The sequence below is a fragment of the Podarcis pityusensis genome (assembly GCF_964106645.2).
Source record: "Podarcis pityusensis genome assembly, chromosome: 3".
Classification (NCBI taxonomy): domain Eukaryota; kingdom Metazoa; phylum Chordata; class Lepidosauria; order Squamata; family Lacertidae; genus Podarcis; species Podarcis pityusensis.
This window is the reverse complement of record NC_138026.1, coordinates 40,036,570-40,054,821: the sequence shown is the minus strand read 5'-3', so window position 1 is coordinate 40,054,821 and position 18,252 is coordinate 40,036,570. Positions and strand designations below refer to the sequence as shown.

The 18,252-nt window shown below is 43.2% G+C and overlaps 1 long non-coding RNA gene across 1 annotated transcript; it reads right to left on the bottom strand.

Annotated features, from left to right (window-relative positions):
• Positions 1–3,793: 3,793 nt before the first annotated feature.
• Positions 3,794–11,348, bottom strand: LOC308473408. The gene is made up of 3 exons (XR_013984074.1): positions 10,902–11,348; positions 8,846–9,960; positions 3,794–6,146 (listed from the first exon to the last, which is right to left on the bottom strand). It is a non-coding gene; the product is annotated as an uncharacterized lncRNA (long non-coding RNA).
• Between the last annotated feature and the right edge of the window lie 6,904 nt (positions 11,349–18,252).

Sequence of the window (18,252 nt, the reverse complement as noted above, 5' to 3'; positions counted from 1 at the left end):
GGCTTACTCCCAGGTAAGTGTGTCTAAGATAGCAGGTTGAGTTATCTCCAAGTTATACTGTGGAGACAAATAAAACAAAATAAAAGGCAACTAGTGAAATACTAAACGTTGTGTTTGTCTTTGACAATTTTTTCTTTAGTCAAAAAATTGTTTTAGTTTAAAAGGCTGAGGCTAAGAGGGAGGAGTGTGGCCTCAGGAGAAAGGGGAGGAGCCAAGGGCCCCCAGAAACCTGGACCCAGCCCTGGCTAGTGTTGTAAATAAAAATATGCCCTTTTCCCTTATGGGGTATCCAAGAGCCCATATAGAGTCCTTACATAGGTTCCCTATTGGTAGGAGAAAATAACAGAGGCCAACCAGAGAATATTGAGAAGCAAAGCAGCTAGTAAGCTTGATCTTTATTAATCTGTTGCAACAGGGTGCTCCCCTCACACACAGGAGAGGAAGAGGACCCACAAAAATGCTGTGCAAGGGCTTATAAAGACTTTTGAAATTCCCATTCTCTAGATCAGGACCACCCCCAGAAACATTATGCATACATCACAGAAGGGGTGTAACCTAAGACCACCCCTCAGATACATCCCCCTACATCACAGAAATTTAAATATTGTTTTTCTCCTGTTGTTGTTTATCTCCTGTCTAGCAGGTTACTTGATTGGATTTCCTGGGGAGCCTGGCCATTCTTTTGTAGTGGTAAAATACTTATTTCCTGGGCCAGGTCACAGGCTCACACCTTATTCAAACAGACATATCCTTGAGACAGGATTTGTGAGGAAAGAGACAATGGGGAGGCTTTTCCAGGATTTGGTCAGTTTAGGAATCAAAATGGTTCCAGATTGGTCTTCCTGTGTTGATCTATGTACGTGTGATTATGAACGTTGCCATATATCTAAAACCATAAAATTCCTATCACACTAGGCACAGAAGTACTTTCTTTTGTCTGTCCTGAACCACTCAAATTCATATAGGATGAGCCCCTTATGAATGAAAACTTCAGAACAGAGCAGAACTCACTTTGGATCAAAGCAGAGGCAGAGTGAAGTCAGCATCTCCAAGCATATCTCAGGGATAAAAATCACAAACAATGATCAGAGAACAGTGGCAGAGGAAGGGGGGTGCAGTGGGTGCCGGCCACCCCAGGTGTCACCCCTGAGGGGGGTGTGACAAAATGACAAAAGCTAAGGGTTTTTTTTAAAAAAAAATGGGCTCATGAAACTTTTTAGTTCAGTCAACAAATGCAACGAAACATGGCTGGCACCGGGCGCCACACTGCGGGGGCCGGCAGTCACCGCAGGGCCTGCAGTGTGCCCGTACCACGCGTCTCTCCTGGGAGTGACATGGTGACTTGAGCGCCTGCAGGCTCGGCGCTGCCTGAAACGGCAGTGTGGGACTTGCGCCTGCCCTCCGCCTCTCCCTACAGCTGAGGGGGAGGCGGCGGAGAAGCTCCACGCAGTGCACCCAGTCCCCATGGGTGGCTCACCCTGCGTCCAGCTACAGGACATGAGCGCCACACCCGGCACCCAAGCGGCTGGCTACACCGCTGCCAAAGACCATCTAAGGTGTCAAGCTTATAAAGATAGTGGTTTTGTAACTGAGAGGGGTGATGCTAATGAGCTGGTGATTAAATAAACCAGTTGAGCAGCTGAGGCAGTCCCAGAAATTACAGGCGACAAGGGCAGTCCCCTGACTCTGCAAAGAGTGATACTTTGCTTACTGATAGATTTCTGGGCCTTAACAGTGTCCCAAGCGGCATGAGGCTGCCCTCAGCTGGATGCAGAATGCTAAATTGCTCAATCCTTCCCCTGCTTCTCTATTTTTAATTACCCTCTTGTAAGTGAGCAAGTTGCAGAAACACACCTTTGCTGGCTGAAGAGGGTGGAAAGGCTGTTGCTGCCACAATTATGTGCTCTCTGGGAAGAAAAGCTGCAGCCTTCCTGTCACCAAAGCTTTTTCTTTTTTCAGTGTTCTGTTAACAAGGATGGGGAGATGTGGGGAATCTTGCCTGGGACAAAAGACATGTACTTAGAATGAAATAATTCTGAATCCAGGAATCCAGGGATTTGTTTTGGATACCTTAACTGAACAGAACTCACAAAAATCCACTCATTATTGTTGCTTCATTTCCACAGCACAATTCAGGAAGACAGGGCTGAAGTGTTATTTTATTGCTGCTATTCTTAAACAATTGGGAGTCAAGAAACCTTGGAGAAATTGCAGCCAGCAAGATACCTGTATACCAGGTGTGGGGAATCTTTGGCCCTCCAGGTGCTACTGAACTACATCTCCCATCATCTCTGACCATCGGCTATACCTGCTGTGGCTGATGAGAGTTGCATCTGGAAGGTCAAAGGATCCCCACTCCTGATATATACCTATGGGCTGGTCGTGTCCTGTTACACTACAGTTTTGGAATTAGGTATTTGTAGAAATAGCAGATGTCAAACAGCAAACCGTGCTGTTAGCTCTTTTCACAACAGCGTTAGCTTTTTTAACTATTTGGGAGGAACTAAACAAGAAAGAACTAATAGTATTTATGCTGATGGCTGTTTGCAGGATAAAAATCATGGGTTAGTGACAAGGGGCAGGGAACAGAGGAGAGAGAGAGAGAGAGAGAGAGAGGAGGTGACAAAAAGAAAAGGAATGCCCTGCCTAGTATCATCATCATCATCATTATTCCAGCCTTACTCTCAAAGCAATATAGTTGTTCCTTGGATCCCAGACCCCTTGCAACTCGAACGTTTTGGTTCCCGAACGCCGCAAACCTGGAAGTGTTCTGGTTTGCGAACGTTCTTTGGAACCCAAACGTCCGACGCGACTTCTGTAGTTTCCGATTGCGTGCAGGAAGCTCCTGCAGCCAATCGGAAGCCATGCCTTGGTTGTTGAACGTTTTTGGAAGTCGAACGTACTTCCGGAACGGATTCCATTCAACAATCAAGGTACGGCTGTACAGCTCTTGAGAGAGAGAAAAGTTTCCCCATCCCAGCTGTACATCAACAAAGTAGCAGTGGGATCCAGACTGTACTCTCTTTCACAACTGAACAGAGTTAGACATGAATATGATGTATGTGGAAAAATGCAATTGAACTCAGGGGTGCCACCTTGAATCAAGTATCAACTTTCCGGAGTGGCGAGGGAGGGGTTGGGGAAAAGGGCTTCAGCCCCTAGGATTTGGCTTCTATTATTGGACTTGATCTAAGCAGATGACACCTCACCCCAAACTTCTGGTTGATCTCACGCAGCAGGTCCATGTGGATGTTAAACAATATGGGGAACCACAAAGTATAATATGTCCTGGAGTCAGGCAGTATTCCCCCAGAACCACCTTCTGGAATCTGCTGTCCAAGGTAGGAACAGAACCACTGCAACACAGTGCCTCTAGTTTTAAAAATAGACACGTGCATCATTCTAGCCACTTGAGGTGGAAAACATCTATTTTGCACTCAGCTAAAGTGATAATCAGCCCTAGAGAGTGTTTTCATGGTAGCAAAATTTAACAAACCATAAACAATAAAGAAGAACGATGAACAGGAACCAGAGAGACCTAAAGCCATCACCATGATCAGATCAAAACTCCAGATCTCAAGGCAGAATGAGATTGCTTTCATTAGCTTTTGTGCTATGCAATATTTGCTCCTACTTCAAGTCTGATCATGCATTTGCCATGAATAAGTGAAAGAGCAGAACAGGCCTATTTCATAGTATAGTATTTAAGTATAGCCTGGGAGCTCCTTCACACCTCATAAAATTCATAAACAAACTAGAACATGGCTTCACAGCAAAAGAAAAAAGAAAAAAATGGTGCCATTACATACAGCATGATTTTCTGGTTTGTTTGTTTTATTTTGCAGGAGGATTAGCCTTAGGAAGATTTCATCATTAACATGCCCAGCTCAGTACCTCTTTCTTGGCAATAAGGGTAAAATATTACAACAAAGCTCATCTGTTAATCACTGCTAATTGGCAGTGCCTCAATTTTACAAGAACAAAGAGACCAAAGGGGAAAAGTCAGGAAAAAAGGAATGTTTAAAGATGTTTAAAAATGGCTATATAGAGTGGTAGGAAGCACAGATAATTTATTTCTTTTCTGTTTTTCAGTTCTGTTAGCAGAAACAAGCAGAGCATATCTGCACACTCTGTAGTGATGTATCACTATGTTTTTATTCATATTCACTGTGACAAATATGATGGCAGTTCCATAGCAATTCTATAAACAAAGGTTTCATCAGAAATAGAATTCTCAGAAACTAAGAGTGAGGAAATGCATTCTGGGAACCCTTTAACAGATCTCTGCGCTAAGGTACATTGAGTCAAACCAGCTTAGCAAACATGGTGAGGCGTTCCCAAAGTAAAGGAAGGATTGAACTCTGATTAATAAGAATACACACAGAGGCTTGAACCAGCAAGACTCTGGGAAGGGTGTGTATAATCTCTCTCTCTGTCCCTCCCTCCAGCCCCTGGCCCAGGTCATTTTATTCACAAAAGAGCTTTTTACAGAGTGTTCATAAGAACCAATCAGATTTCTTCTGAGCATTTCAACAAACCCCGAGTGGGGAAAAGTTAAACTACCAAAAACTTAACTAAGCACGGGGTAAACAAACAACAGAACTACAAAGGACAGCATTTGGCAACCCCGGAGGTGATAAACAAGCAATATACATGATAAGGAGGGTGGCCAGGAGGACAGCGATCATTATCACCTTTATGTGAGATCTGTTTACTGGCACTAAGATTAACATCCTAAGATTAACATATCAGAAAGGCTACTTCAAAGAAGCTGCCCACTGTCTTTGATGACCCAGGATGCCTGCCTGGCCAGTGTACGTGACTTGTTAAGAAAGAGGAATAGAACAGGGATGCAGAGGTGTAGATTGATCAAGAATCATATCAAAATAGTTTAAACCCAGGCAAAGCAATGCTTTCATTGCTGACACAGATGGCTTACTCTATATTTGTTATAATCCCTCATAGCAATCCCACATGATCACTACATCTCCGGATATTTGCACTCCTACACCGTTTTTTATTTATTGAAATTCATTTTTTAAATTTTTTGTGTTTTTTTTGTAAGAAGAGGTTAAGATAGTAGAGGTTAAGGTAGCAGGGGTACTGTGTTCTCTTCGTGTTCATGTATGCGTTCTTGTATCACAGAAAGATGTCTAGCAGACATTCCTAGGGGAGAGTGTAATATCCTCTGCCTATTCTGCGCAACCAGGCAGGACCCATGTCAGTCTGTTGAGGCAGCATTGAGCTTCAGATAAATTTGTGGGAATGTAGTTATAACTTCTTTTATTACACATGAAAAACCAGCCATCTGGTAAGAGCACATGAGCATAATTAAAAATAATTTGCTGAACACGTGAACAATTCCAAGTTGGCCTTCCTGTGTCCAGACAGCGAGTTGCTTCCTTACTGCAATTCACAATCTGAGCACAAGAGGTGTCTGGCGGTGCTGCAACTTTAGGTGTGTATGATGATATTGTATCCAGAGGTAACTTTTGTGTCACCTTTCCCCAATCATGGAGATTGGTATAACTAATGATACCTTCAGGAATCCATTCAGAAAATCACTTTCCCATGTCTGTGGCATATGCCATATGAAAACTTGTGTACAAACTGGGATTATACAATTTCCTAAGGCAGTGTGCATATCATATGTTTCACTCAGACAAAAATGAGAGACAGTAGGAACTTTAGCTAAACGCATCCAAATATTATAGCTATGACTAGAAGAAGTTTCAGGGGGGAAGATAGATACAATGAGTACTAGGTATCAAGAAAACAAATAATATACATGTTAAAAATAGCATAGAGTTCATATGTAGCTGAGTAATTAAAGCTACTAAAAAAGTCTCTGATTCCGCTGGAACATCATGATGCTGAAATTGTGTCCTGGCATCAGGGGTCAAGGTCTTCGGCATTCCCCATGTCACCTTCGGACATCCCTCAGCCTTTCGAGGATGAGGATGGACACGATGGACTTTCACACGGGGCTGCTGAGCCTGTAGAGGCGAAGTCAGGGTCATGGTCCTTGCAAAGTCCAGAAAGGGATTCTGCAGGCCTTGGTGTCAGCACATGTCTTGGCCTATAGGGATGGATATAGCGACCTGGAATCCACAAAGGACTTGAGGAAGTAAGAACAGTAGGGCATCCTGCCCCCAGGTAATTAAAGGAACAGGTCCCTCTCACTGTGGGTTGGGGAGCTGCTGTTACGTCACTAGAGGGCGTTCCAGAGGTCGTTCCAGAGGTACCTCTTCCATACAATGGCATTTCATAGGAGAAAGTTTATTAGGAAAGGAAACAGTTAATTGATTTAAGGTAAAGAGAACAGGAGTTAAAGTACATGAAGGACATCCATCAACAATATCCTTAGCTTATGTCAGAGGAATGAAAAAATTATTTCAATGCAGCTGCTTAGCTCCCTGGTGAAAAAATGCATGGCTATCAATTGTATTAGAAAATAACGGACAGAAAGATTTCAGAGCAGAATCAGCATGTTGATTTCCTTCTGAAATTACATCTTTGAATTCTGCATGAGAGAAAATGTGAGAGCAAACATGAGCAGCATAGAAAGGCGCAGTTCTATGTGTTAAGAGATATTTCAGTATCAAGAACAAAGAGTAGATTAAAATCTAGCATAGGAGAAAGATAGAAATTAGCCAAATGTGATAAAAAGATATCCCACTTCACACAAAATCACAAAATGCAGTGGAAGTGTAGGCTGGTCTCTGTCAGTTTTCTGATTAGATGCAAAAAAAATGCCAGTTATTTTCAGACTCCTTATACGTTAAAGCACTCTAGAGGTGTTGAATAGGAACCTGTTTTTGGACAGAAACCTATTTTCAGGGTACCTGTTGAATTAAAACTAGGCATGAATCTTTAGGAGGGTTAAAATAAACTATCCCAATATAGTCAGTAAATGCAAACTGATAGGAAAGAGAAGAACTCATTAAGGACTCATGCTCCTGTTTTAGAAAAAAGGAAATAACAAGCAGCAATATCAATTCCAGTGTTAGGCAAATGTAGCCACTTTAAAATCACTATTCTGTCAGCAGTGTCTGGGGGGGGAAAGAGTCCTGTAGGTGAAAACTTTGTGTTATGTACTGAGTTGAATAGGATCCAAACTGCAGCAGTCTGATTGGTCCTAGAACAATAGGATCCAAAATGCAGCAGTCTGATTGGTCCTAGAACAATAGGATTCAGAATGCAGCAGTCTGATTGGTCCTAGAACAATGCAGCAGTATGATTGGTTGGCAGGAACCACCCAATCATGCTCCAGATAGAAGTGAATCCACAACCTGATTGGCTTACAGTAGAATTCCGGAATTAGCCAATCATGTGCAGCCCATTGTGTAAATAATGTATATAAAGCAGATACTGTGAGGGGACATTCATTCATTCCTCCTCACCACTATGAGCTGAATAAAGAGCATGAAATCACTTTGCGACTCTGAGTATATTTCACTTTGTATTAAGGAAAATCACGCCTATGAATGACTCCAAAACTCTGCAACTGCTGTAAAGTAAATTCATTAGGAATTTTAAGTTCAGGGAGGAAAGGAGAAGAAACAGTCTGCAATAAGCGATGAAGAATGAGTCTCACTGTCTGAGGTGGAATCAGACCTGTATGCTATGTCTTAGTTTTATAAACCACTATAGGGAACTGGAACTGAAAAGTAGCAAGTTCTGCTGCCATTAGATTCAAACCACCACTGCCCTTAGCAGCATGGCGCAGATTTGTCACAGGAGACTGTGTGTTAAAAGCAACTGTGTTAGAAGCAATAGCTGGCTCTGCTAATTTAGCTTCAGTAAAAGACTGACAATCAGCTGGCACAACAGTCTTTGTTCTCCCATTTAAACTCAGGCTGGAAGGCCATCCATTGTGGCATTGCCTGTCTTTAGTAGGATGAACTGAAGGAGACAAAGCTGCTGCTCGGAGGGTAGATTTGTGAATCTCAGTGTCAATATTCTGGCAAGGCTTAATCATTTGAGCAATCTCTGTTTCCTGCTTCTGATAACTTGCTTTAAGAACAGTCTTGCAATCAGCATCTTCATTTTCATAAGTCAATTGTTTCATTGAAACTTCAGAGGCCTCAAGGTTTGGAATTAAAGTATTGGCTCCTCTTAGCCCATCAAGAATGCCATGCAAGCCATTTTCTGTCACACTTCGCTTCAATTTGTTAAAAACTGCGAAGGGAAATGATTCACGGGCTCTCTGTCCCTGTGCATTCTGAACAACAGGACAGACTGCTAATAATGGTAAGGTGTCAGCTATTTTTTCTTCACTGCTTCCTTCTGCCATATTTTGAATAACCAATTTTTGCACTGTGGTCTGAGCCCCTTGTGGGCATTGGTCCACCGAAGGTGGCATGGAATTTACATTCGACCCAGGCAAATTTTTGGCAAAGGAATGTGCCAATGGAATTACCTTTGGGCATGACCTCAGAGAGAGGCTGGAAATCTAGGGGCTGAGATGGGGGGAACAATATTATGGTATTTTTAAAGGCAGCTAGGGGTTGCAACAATGTGGGAGCATTCACAGAGACAACTGGTGGCTGGAGCAAAGGGTTAGAGAGCTTTCCAACTGCGTCTCTACACAAATGCCAGGTGTGCAAGACTTGTACAGATGCCTCAGGATGTCTACGGAGTGCATCTCCCAGCTCATTCCATTTCTTAATGTCATAAGTACCCCCCTCTGGAAACCAGGGGCACAGTCTAGCAGTCTCTAACAACAATTTTTCCACTAGGGGTGCTAAATGTTTATCATGCCCTGCCTGAGCTAGCAAAAATAACAAATTATTCCTATGCTGCTTCTCCTGCCCATGTGAAAGCTTGCTTCCCATGATCTCACCTGAAGGGTAATAGACGCACGTCTTTGGGGCTTGTTCCGAGCGAATGAGGTCCTAAGTCCGGGAATTATTTTGCAGGAGATGATCCACCGCGACCGAGGGATAGCAGATTGCTAGCTCCGAGGGGAGTCCTATCCTGGGGGTTTCCTTTTGCTGAGGTTTCCTTTTAGCTTTGCTTCACACGCTGAGGTGTTTTTTTTAAACTTTGCCTCACACGGTTTCTTTTTTTAAGTTGGCCTCACATGGAGCACCACTTGAGGCAGTCCCAAAGTAAAGGAAGGATTGAACTCTGATTAATAAGAATACACACAGAGGCTTCAACCAGCAAGACTCTGGGAAGGGTGTGTATAATAATCTCTCTCTCTGTCCCTCCCTCCAGCCCCTGGCCCAGGTCGTTTTATTCACAAAAGAGCTTTTTACAGAGTGTTCGTAAGAACCAATCAGATTTCTTCTGAGCATTTCAACAAACCCCACGCGGGGAAAAGTTAAACTACCAAAACTTAACTAAGCATGGGGTAAACAAACAACAGAACTACAAAGGACAGCATTTGGCAACCCCAGAGGTGATAAACAAGCAATATACATGATAAGGAGGGTGGCCAGGAGGACAGTGAGCATTATCACCTTTATGTGAGATCTGTTTACTGGCACTAAGATTAACATCCTAAGATTAACATATCAGAAAGGCTACTTCAAAGAAGCTGCCCACTGTCTTTGATGACCCAGGATGCCTGCCTGGCCAGTGTACGTGACTTGTTAAGAAAGAGGAATGGAACAGGGATGCAGAGGTGTAGATTGATCAAGAATCATATCAAAATAGTTTAAACCCAGTCAACGCAATGCTTTCATTGCTGACACAGATGGCTTACTCTATATTTGTTATAATCCCTCACAGCAATCCCACCTGATCACTACATCTCTGGATATTTGCACTCCTACACATGGCAAATGCATATTTCATTGTGTGCCACATTTCTGATTGGTTGGACTGTTTGTCAGTGTTATAAACAAACATTTATACTGGACAAGGACAGCCTTAAACTTCAATCCAATTTATATGAGACAGCAATCTCTCATTAAAGGGTTAAAATAACTTTAGGAAACCAACAATGGTCACCTAGATTTTTGAAAATAATATTTATTACTTTTCCAACAATTTAAACACTACAAAAAAAAAAAAATAAACAATACAATACAATACAAAAACACTACATAACACTAACACATTAAACTAACAAAACAAAACAAAAACAGTTTAAAACACATCAAACAATTTCAATATCTTATCTTTCATTCACTTATTTCAATGACCTCCTCACACCTCCCTTTTTGTATTCCACTTCTATTAATTGTTTCAGCAATTCCTTTCCATCTTCCTCTGCTTTATATCCTATAATTATCTTAACACATTCTAACCTTATTTTTCCCTTTAATACTCTATTAATCTATTTATACTTAATTCCTTATAACATTTCTACTAAAGCCATATAACTTCATTCCAACATTTTTCTAACATTCATTAATTTTACAGTATTTCTGTAAATAGTCTTTAAACTTTTTCCAGTCTTCTTCCACCGACTCTTCTCCCTGGTCTCGGATTCTGCCAGTCATTTCCGCCAATTCCATATAGTCCATCAACTTCATCTGCCATTCTTCCCGGGTGGGTAAATCTTGTGTCTTCCAATACTTCGCGATGAGTATTCTTGCTGCTGTTGTTGCATACATAAAAAAAGTTCTATCCTACTTTGACACCAATTGGCCAACCATGCCCAGGAGAAAGGCCTCTAGTTTCTTCAGTAAGGTATATTTAAATACCTTTTTCATTTCGTTATAAATCATCTCCCAGAATGTCTTAATCCTTGGGCATGTCCACCAAAGGTGAAAGAATGTACCTTCAGTCTCATTACATTTCCAACATTTATTGTCGGGCAAATGGTAAATTTTTGCAAGCTTGGCTGGTGTCATGTACCACCTATAAATCATTTTCATTAAATTTTCTCTTAGGGCATTACATGCCGTGAATTTCATACCTGTGGTCCATAACTGTTCTATGGTCACCTAGATTTTTGGTCACATTAACAGAGGCACTGCCGGAGCTGAACAACGGGACAGCAATCTGGGACCTCATAGACTAGGAGCCCCACCCAAAAGAACTGTACGCTGCTTGTGGCATTTACTTGCAATATCTTACCTCCTTTGTGAGGTGAGGCAACCAGAACTGTACAGTGACACCAAAGATTTGCACAATGCCATTATAATACTGGGCAACGAGAAAAGGGCAACCGAAATGATCAAGGCAATGGAGCAACGGTTGAGTCACTCTTTCCTTCACTTACTCCACACCCTTCCCCACTTGGAGGATAGTCTCTAACTTGGCTGATCACAGCTGTCAGGTAGCTTAGATGTCAGAGCCACTGGCAGGTGGAGGGGCACTTCCAACCTACCTCCCATTGCTAGCCAGGTTGAAAGGATGGAAGTTGCCCCTGGTGCCTCTTGGATCCAGTCACTTGAACACTGATCAAATGGGGAATAATAATAATAATAATATCCCACCCATCTGGCTGGGTAATAATAATAATAATAATAATAATAATAATAATAATTTATTATTTATACCCCGCCCATCTGACTGAGTTTCCCCAGCCACTCTGGGCGGCTTCCAATCAAGTGTTAAAAACAATACAGCATTAAATATTAAAAACTTCCCTAAACAGGGCTGCCTTCAGATGTCTTTTAAAAAGAAGATAGCTGCTTAATTCCTTCACATCTGTAGGGAGGGCGTTCCACAGGGTGGGCACCGCTACCGAGAAGGCCCTCTGTCTGGTTCCCTGTAACCTCACTTCTCGCAATGAGGGAACCGCCAGAAGGCCCTCGGCGCTGGATCTCAGTGTCCGGGCTGAACGATGGGGGTGGAGATGCTCCTTCAGGTATACTGGGCCGAGGCCGTTTAGGGCTTTAAAGTTCAGCACCAACACTTTGAATTGTGCTTGGAAACGTACTGGGAGTCAATGGAGATCTCTCAGGACCGATGTTATGTGGTCCCAGTGGCCACTCCCAGTCACCAGTCTAGCTGCCACATTCTGGATTAATTGCAGTTTCCGGGTCACCTTCAAAGGTAGCCCCACGTAGAGCGCATTGCAGTAGTCCAAGCGGGAGATAACTAGAGTATGCACCACTCTGGCGAGACAGTCCACGGGCAGGTAGGGTCTCAGCCTGCGTACCAGATGGAGCTGGTAGACAGCTGCCCTGGACACAGAATTAACCTGCGCCTGCGGGTTGCTTCAGGGAGGGGCCCATCTACCTGCCCTTATGCCACATAGGCATTGATGGAAAGTGGTCATCGTCGGGCTTGACTGTGCCTTGAGCCAGAGTGGAATCAGGGGTGGAGGAAGGGGAGTGCGGTGGGGGTGGGCCGCCCCAGGTGTCACCACTGAGGGGGGTGACAAAATGCCGGGCGGCACTCACTGCGGGGCCTGTAGCGTGCCTAAGCCACACGTCTCTCCTGAGATTGATGTGGTGGCTTGGGCATCCGCAGGCTCTGCACTGCCCCAAATGGTCTGCCTGCCGCCTCCCCCTCAGCTGAGGGGGAGGAGGCAGGCAGTCCTGCCCCGGCTTGCCCCACCCTGCGGGCAACTGGCCCCACCCCTGGGCGCAGGGCACGCGCACTGCCCCAGGCGCCCAATCGGCTTGCTCTGCCGCTGAGTGGAATCACTCAGATTTCTCCAGTGTCTCTAATGTTAGCTGGTACTTGGATGTGTCTGTTTGCTTTGCTGTGGAATCTTGTTGAGATCCTCTCCCTGAACTCTCATTGCACAAATGCATGTGGGTTGACGAGGTTTTGTGTTTATCACAGATCTTAAAAAAAGAGGAAAATACACTTCTAAGGCTGCGACATTTGAACAAGATGCAAGCAAGAATATAAGGAGTGAAGAAACAGTATATTGGCAAGCAGTGTTCCTTAGACAATTAAGTTGCACCGACTTCACAGTCTTTGTTCTTAAAAGCAACTAATCAGCAGACATTTGAAACTTCTCCCCACCCCAACCTAAAGTCAAAGTGAATTGTGTGCAGTGTTCCTTCCCTCTCTGCTGTCACCTCCCTGCTCCAATTTCAGCCTCTTGCTTTGCTGCATGCTGCAACATACATCTACTACCTATGCCTATCCCCAAGGTATGTCCATTCCTCCTCCTCCCATGTCCTGAACCAAATTGCCAGGGGAGGAGGAGTATCTGGCCACAGGTGCTTCTTCTTCAACCTTTGAGATTCCTAGAAAAGCAGGCAGCTGCAGGGCAAGGCTGAAGACACACCTTCTTCTCTCAGAGTATAGTGGTACCTCAGGTTAAGAACTTAATTCGTTCTGGAGGTCTGTTCTTAACCTGAAACTGTTCTTAACCTGAAGCACCACTTTAGCTAATGGGGCCTCCCACTGCCGCTGCACGATTTCTGTTCTCATCCTGAAGCAAAGTTCTTAACCCGAGGTACTATTTCTGGGTTAGCGGAGTCTGTAACCCGAAGCGTCTGTAACCCGAGGTACCACGGTATGTGGCTTTTAGATCCAGTGGCCATTTTCACATGAACATCTGAGGTCAGCAAAAGGAACCAAGCAAGTTCTGCTCTTGCCTCTCTTCAGTGCATGACATACTAGTTTGTGGCCATTGTGCTGCATAATAAATGCAAGTCAAAGACTTGCTGTTGTCATTTGTACAGTGGTACCTCGGGTTACAGACGCTTCAGGTTACAGGATTAAGAACTTTGCTTCAGGATGAGAACAGAAATCGTGCAGCGGCGGCGGGAGGCCCCATTAGCTAAAGTGGTACCTCAGGTTAAGAACAGTTTCAGGTTAAGAACAGACCTCCGGAACAAATTAAGTTCTTAACCTGAGGTACCACTGTATTGAAAGGACAGAAAGTCCATTGGCCTTCCAGGGTTGTTAGAATCACAGAATTGTAAAGTTGGAAGGGACCACAAGGGTCATCCAGTCCAACCCCATGTTATTGGACTATAGCTGCGATCATCCCTGCCCATCAGCCATGCCTATCAGAGCTCCCGCGATGAGAAGTTCAATAGCATCTGGAAGGTCACAAGTTCCCCAACCCTGCTACATGACTTCAAACATGTCTTCATTCTGCAGTAACATCAGTCGGTAACCAGTCCTAAGTCACATGTTGACAAAGTACCTTCTGAGTTTAATAGATGAACTGCTATCAACTTCTAATAGTGGAATGAGGATACTCAGCCAGATCACTTTCCCTATCAGTTGAAAAGGTAAAATACAGCACTTTGGGTGTTGAATGCACACACAACCCTATTGTATTATTATTATTCTCCTCTAGGGGATGCTGTCACATTGCAACCTGGTAAAGAAGATTAAACAGCCAGGAATGATCCTGCCATCTCATCCATGGCTGTTTTCTCCTCCCTTCACACAAGCAAGTAAACAAGCCAGGAAGCCAGTGTTACTCATAGCTTTCCATTAAATCCATAGTGGGACTATGGTTAATAGCTTGCAAACAAGCCAGGCTCTAGAAGGCAACTTTAAAACATGGTTTCATATTCTTGGAAACCGTTAAGCAGCTTCCCAATGCAGATATAACAGGAAGCTACCTTGCAGTCTCCAGCTTCTTTTGACCCTGGGATTAATAAATGTGATCATGGCCTGTGCAGGCTTCTAACCTAATTTAGTCCATGCTGATTGCAGTCGAGATTTGTAAGATCTCAGGCAGAGGTCTTTCCCATCACCTGTAACCTGAGCCTTTGAACCAAACATGACAGGGAATGAACCTGGGATCTTCTGCGTAAAAAGATCTACCATTAAGCTATATCCCATGTCTTCCCCTTGTACATTTTCAGACAGTGCTAGGTACATCTGCCTACTGGCCCTAGTTGAAAGCTGCTTTGGTGAAAAGCAGAGCAACATGGAAAGAAACTTCACCCACTCCTGTCAACATTCCCCTAACCACCTGTTAGGGTGAGTCATCCCGAACCAACCTTCCTTTTCACTGAGCTAGAGATTTGCATCTTTAAAAGCAGCACACATCTATTGAATGGGTGTGCCCAGCAATTCCTTTTGTGTATGCCAATGCTGCACCCAAGGTTAACTTATTGAAGCTATCTTCTGCGGCCTCAACATGAAGCTGTGAAGCTCTTTTGTGAAAGAGCTGATAACATTCAGTGCATGAACATTAAATTTGTGCAATCCTATGCACACCTACTCCAAAGGAAGACCTACAGGTACATGGACTGCTGCCTAAGACACAGCCACCTCTTCCTTAGTCATCTCTTCCAACACGAGAGCCACCCATATTTTAGCGGCTCATCTGATTAGAGTTGGCGTCTCATGATTTCAGCACTGGGAGCTCTGCCAGTCAAGTGCTGAGGAATCGAGGTGAAGAGTCAGATGTTATCTTAAGATTTCAACAATTCCCAGGAGAGCACACAGAGAACACCTACTGCAGCTCTCTTGCTAATCATTCCTTAGTAGTTTTTGTTTTTTTGCTGGGAGCATTTCCATCGCTTGGGGGTTGGGGGAGAATCCCCACTTCACTTGCCCCCTCAGTGACATTCAGGCTGCAGATTGTTTCCCATTCTAATTTAGATTTCCATACAACCTGTGAAGACAGGTTAACAAGCACATATAAACTATCTTGGAAGTGTGTATGAACATGATCAGGCTCAGCCTGCGTTTTATTTTTTATTTTTTTTTAAATGATATTTATTGAAAAAAGATTTTTTAAAAAAATTACACAAAAGAAAAATAAAAAGGAAAAAAAATAAAACCATCATTCTCCAATTCTCCACTTTCAATACCTTCTTTCCTTGACCTCCTCCTCCTCCCTTTTCCTGTATCCTGTTTTATAACAATCACAGCAAATCCTTTCCATAATTCATATTATTCTGTCATCACATTACCTTGATCTATTTTCGTCTTATCTTATAGAAAACCTTAAATTTTAAAACTTAAATCCTAATTTTTACCAACTTCTCCTAAACCTTAACATTCTTACCTAATTCTTTAGACATTTTTATAAGAGCCAAATAGTTTCATTTCAACATTTTCCTAGCATTCATCATTTTTATAAGACAGTCCTAATGATAAAAATAAAAGAAAAAAGCAATCCAGTCTTCATCCAACGTCCCTTCCTCCTGGTCCCGGATTTTGTCAGTCCTTTTTATCCTATTAATCTAGCACATTAACCTGGCAATCTTATATCCGAGGCCCTCAAGTCACTTCCATGGCCCTTCCGTAACTCTTCTTTATATTTCCCTTTTATTCGTGGGAACTCCAGCTTGGTAGTGTTTTTGACCCTTTTCAGCAAAACAATCCCTTTTCCATAGTCCAAGCTAGGCTCAATGTAATATTTACAAACATGTTCCAGATTCCCTTCAAAGTTGAGAGCCCCCACAGCTCCAGACATCTGACGGCCCCTTTCCAGACTTGAAAAGTCCAAATCTCCCTGTAAAGGGGGGTCTATCCAACCCCCCATTTCCAAACCAAACCAGATTTTATCTTTCCAAGTCTGATTTTTTCCAAGTTCATTTATCAAATCCAAAAGTTTATATTCCTGCTGGGCCGCAGCTCCCTCCATCTCTGGCGCCCAAGATTCAGCAAGGTCCTCTTCTCTCAGTTGTTCTGTCATGGCACGCTCCTGTTTTGATTCCTGGGTGGGCTCCATATAGTTTCCCACTGCCTGTTCAAAGGTTCTGGCCGCATTAGTCATGAAATCCGTCTTCTGGCTTAACTGATCCAATAGGGCATTTATTTTACAGAAAGCACCCAACAGTGCTTCTGAAGACATTGTTCTACAAGGTCACAAATCCTTTCCCACAGTTGTAATCAGTGACAGCTGCAAGTTCCCAGGAATTAGTTACAATTTCATAGTTCCCCTCTAGGGGGAAATCTTCTGGTTGTTCTTTCTCTTGAAAACAATAGCGAAAAAGTTTCTTTTTTAAGATATTTTGTCCATATTTATTCTTTTAAAAGACGAAAGGAAGCAATGGAGTCACTATGTTTCTCTTCTTTTAACTATCTGTCAAAGACATTTGTTTCTGGTCAATGAGCTTCAAACGTCAATTCTGACACCCCGCTCCAGGGTCAGGACGGTGGAAAATTACTTTGCTTTAGATTCACTTCTGCAGGTTTAAACAGCTCAGAAAAGATCCCCCTTCTTCTCCTGCTACCCAAGGGGGGTTCAGCGATTTTAAATGATAAAAGTCGATCCTTTAAAAGTGATTTTTAAGGCTCTAGTTTGCGTTGTCTTTGCTTTGTTCTAACTACAAGGAAACGGAAGGGTGACTTCCTGTTTAAACCTTCCCGTTTCAGTACCAAATTAGGGTAAATTTTTAAGTCCAAATTCCTTTTTATTTCGCCAGTTCTTATTTGAAGTCCAAATATTCAATGTTCCAGTACTCACGGTTGGTTGTTTTAAATGCCAAATTGTCCCAGGAAAAAGGCAGCTGGTCCACTGGTCCTGTTAGCTAAGGATGATAGGAATTGTAGTCCCAAACATCTGGAGGGCCGGAGTTGGCCTATGCCTGCTCTAAGCGCTGGCATTTCCTATTGAGAAAGGAAGGGGCCCCATCCATTTGCTGTCTCAGACCAAGTCCCTTGATCTTTTATTCAAAATGGCTCTCCTCAGGCTATCACCTCAACACAGAAGCTAGGCCTTGCTTAATGAGTTTTCAACACCTAGCTTATTTAAAGGATTACAAGTGTCTAGCATACAGTCTAATATGCACAGGTCTGACACCCAGAGCTTTAACACCTGGAGCCTTGATTAAATTCTAACACTTACTGGTTCCAACAATTTAGAAGTGTCCAGCACTCACAAACTCATCACAATATGCTTGCGGTGAACAAGCCAAACCCAAACTGCTCAATCTACACGTTCTTTTGAAAAGGTCCCTCCACATTCAATGCCACATAAGTCTGCATAAGTCTTTAGTCCAAGGTAAGAAACAAATAACTTAGCAGAGGGTTAACCTTGCATAAGGTTAAGCTGTTGCCCATAGGTCAGGCTCTTAGAGCATGCAGGAGATCCAGAACTGTGTCACACACTTACATATCAGTGCAGATTTGGCCTATGCAGCTTGTGAGTTCCCAAGACATGCACCACATATGGAGGCCTGAGAAATAGCTTGGTTTTGAAGCCTACCTGGGCCTCGAAATGTGGGAGTCAAGCAGATGGTTGATCTCCATATATGACTGGAGGTATTTCTGGTTTGGGTTTAAAGGTTTGCAGGCCTGGACTTCATCTTTGTAGTCTTGTGGGCTCAGAGCAGAATTCTCTACCCCAGAGCCTTTAACCGAACAATATACATAGTTAATTTAGAATTATCTCTCTGTTGTCCAGAACAGATCAGCCCCTTCTCAATGAGATGGTGTTATTCTTCATTGCTATTTCTCAGGCTT